Genomic DNA, 3,753 nt, shown 5'->3' with positions numbered 1-3,753 from the left:
GTCTGGTAAGACTCCTGTAAAAATCATCATTTACTCACCTTGTCAATAAACACTGTTAATCTTTTCATTTGACTCTCCTGAGCCACTCCTGAACCAGAGACAACATCAGAAGTGTCTTACCTGCTGAGGAGACAAAGAACTGGACTGTCTCTCAGAGGTCCAATGTCCTTAAATGAAGTTAATGCTCATGTCATTTGTAAATCGAGGTCCCAGAGTCTGGAGGAAAAGTGAAGAGGTCCAGGTTCCACGTTGTTGAAGTCCAGACTGAAGTTTCCAGTCAGTGATGGTTTGGGTCCATGTCCTCTGCTGGTTCTGGTCCACTGGGTTTTCTGCAGCCCACGCAGCATCAGGCAGAACATTTTAGACTTCACGCTTCCTTCTGCTGACGAGCTTCATGGAGATGCTGGTTTCATTTTCCAGCAGGAATCTGACAAAGGTACCAACAGCCGGTTGTGGAAGATCCTGACCTTCTGAGACACCGAGTTTTTATTTATTTATTATTATTCGTACCGTAATCATCGAATTAGTAAGACACGACTGCGGCTCGTGCTGCTCCTCCCCGCCTGCCACAGAAAATTAAAAAAAATTAAAATAGGCCACTCCCAGAATTCTGAGCACTTTACTTTGAAAGAAGCTTCTAACCCCGAACTTTTAAAGTGATAAATGCTGCCGCCTCATTTACTAAAGCTGGAAGGATGATGAATACTCTGAGCAAACAGAGTGTGAACTTTTTATAGATAACATTTATTGTACAATCAAATTAAACAAGTATCGAGTTTTGTTTACACAAACAGTTCAAATGACGGCTCCTTGCGTCCTTCAATGAATGATCTCCATCTGTACCGTGAGGCTACAAACAACAACAACATTAAATTAAAACACACAAAACCAAGCTCCCCGACTGGGACCGCCATTAAAAACACTTTGTTCTGTTAAACGTCGTTCCAGTTTGAGACCGAACAGAAAGAGCGTTTTGGCTGGACATGGCCCACGGACCAGGAGTTGACCATCACCAGAGCAGGTCAAAAGAAATTACAGCTTTGGTCATCTTATCAATAAAAACATAACACAATAAAAATACAAAATAGAAAAAAACACTGTAGGTAAAATAGTAACTTCTCAAGCAACAAAACTAATTTTTTTCTCAGAAATCTTTAGTTTGTCGTTTTATTTAAGAACATTTGACTCGTTTCTCTGACACCTTTTGTGTAAAACTGCTTCCACTGACAACACTTTAAATGTCCTTCTGTCGTGAAGCTCGACACTTTAACATAAAGGCTAAAGGAGCCGTGCTGAAAAACATCTGTCAGTCCACAAATACAATCATCCTACCTCAACATGCACCACGTTTACTTCCTGAGAAACATGAAAACTAGAGAAACTGCCTTTCCTGCAAAAATGCAGTGTGAATGTTTATTGCAGAACTTGATGAGAAACAGCCGAAATTAGCTAAAACATGCTGAAATGTAGCTGAAATATTAGCTGAATGTAGCTGAAGTGCTTAATTGAATTGAAACGGAGGAACAAGCCTAAATTAGCAGAACAGAAAGAACATATTTGCTGAATTAGGTTTAAAAAAGCTGAAATTAGCACAAAAATTAGGAAATAAGCTAAAAAAAAAGGGCTGAAATTATCAAAAAGGGGCTGAAAAGTAGCTGAAAGGCACAAAGAAACTTAAACTACAAGAAGGAAGTGGAAAAAGCTGAAATGAACTTAAAAAAGTGAAATTAGCTGACAAAGCTAAAATCTGCTCAAAAATGGCTAAAAAGACGCTGAAACAGAGACAAGCTGAAAGGAGCATAAGCTGAAATGATCAGAAATACGTTATTTAGGCTGAAAGTAGCAGAAATTACCATGAAAAACTTGACTTTATGTGAAATCAGCTGAAATTAGCTAAAAATGCTAACAAGGTAGCTGAAAAGTTAAAACAAGTGTAAATTAAAAGAAAGCAAAAAGAACATGTTTGTCCAGTTAGGCTGAAAGAAGCAGAAAAAAGACAACAAGGTGGAAATTATTTGAAAAAAGCTGAAATTAGAAAAAAAAAAAAGCAGGTGAAAAGTAGCTAAAAAAGTAGAATGAAGCTTAAATTACCAGAAGGAAGAGGGAGCACATTTTGGCTGAATTAGGCTGAAAAAAGTTCAAATGACTGCAAAAAAAAAAAGTGGAATTAGCTGAAGAAGCTAAAATTCACATTAAAACTGCTGAGTGTAACTAAAAGTAGCTGAAATTACTGAAAATAACAGAAATAAGATGAAAGGAGCATAAGCTGAAATTAGCAGAAATAAGTTAATAAGGCTGAAAGAAGCAGAGATTACCATGAAAAAAACTTGAATTGTCCTTAATCTGACAATGGCTAAAACTAGCTAAAAAGGTGGCTGAAAAGGTAAAACAAGCTTAAATGTGCATAAGAAAGCAGAAAGAACACATTTTCTGAAAGAAGCTGAAATGAGTCCAACAAAGTGGAAATTATTTGAAAAAAGCTGAAATTTGCAATAAAAAAAAAACAGCTGAAAAGTAGCTAAAAAAGCAGAAAGAAGCTGAATTTACAAGAAGGAAATAGAGAGAGCACAGTTTTGCTGTAAAAAGTTTAAATGAGTGCAAAAATGTGGAATTAGCTGAAAAAGCTTAAATTAGCATAAGAACAGCTATATAGAAGCAGAAATTGTAGAAAATGCTGAACATTGCATAAATAAGCTGAAAAGGGCATAAAGAGCTGAAACTAGCAGAAAGAAGAAGAAGAAGCACATATATATTGTTGTTAGCAGAAAGAAGCTGAAAGGAGCACAAAACAGCTGAACAAACAGATGACATTAGCTGAAAGTAGCTGAAAGAAGCTGAAGCAGAACAAAATGTGAAAGTAGCAGTAAAAAGTTGTGAACAGATCTAAAGATTTGAAGGAGGTAAATGAGCTCAATTTATTTTTAAATGAGAAAAAAAAAATGTCAGAAAAGGCTAAATATTTCAAAAAGCTAAAGTTGCACCAAAACCAAAAGTCACAGCGGGGTTGTCCTGAACGAGCCGAACGTTTTGAGTCATGATTTGTTGAAGTAGTTTGAAAACAACAGGACGAGAAAGATGCTGAAAAATGTCAAATGGATCCCAACAGAGAGAACGCTCGATATTAATTCGGACAATAACCGGGCGCAGACGGAACGCTCGTGTCTTTTTCAGCTCGGATCAAACGTAGACATTTTCATCGAGTTTAGATGAAGGAGGAACTCTGAACCCCATCGCCGACGATGTAACTCAACCTGGATCCCTTTCCACTTTCATCACATTTCACTTTTTAAAGATTCATGCCCCACGGAGCCCTCCTGGAGGAGAAGCGCCTCGTTCACTCAGATACCGAGTAAACAAGAGCCGGTTCTGGAAACTTCCAGGCCGTGAGGAAACGCCGCTGGACGTGTGCGAGTTCAACCCCTTTCCTCTCGTCTTTCCCTGGACAGGGAGCGACTGAGGAGTCGTGTGCAGGTTAGACTTCAGAACAAGAAAAGTGGAGGCAACGCAGCAAGTTGTCCCAGAAGAAACATGGCAACGTTCGCTTCTGGTGCCGCCGTTCTTCCTCCCCGGGGCCAAACACGAGTTTGACTTCACTTTTCTAGAATCACAAACTTTCACACCAAACTGTCTCGTATTTTTCTGTCGTTTCCTGACTGGCAAAGAGAAATGTGTTCCATCACATTTAAACTGGGGTTTCTGGAGTCGAGAGAAGCCAAGCGCGCTAAAATGCAGCTTAAACCGTTTGTCCTGAAA

The sequence above is a fragment of the Nematolebias whitei genome, chromosome 1 (genome assembly GCF_014905685.2).
Source record: "Nematolebias whitei isolate Nwh7 chromosome 1, NemWhi1, whole genome shotgun sequence".
Lineage (NCBI taxonomy): Eukaryota > Metazoa > Chordata > Actinopteri > Cyprinodontiformes > Rivulidae > Nematolebias > Nematolebias whitei.
Note: the sequence above shows the minus strand (reverse complement) of the source record.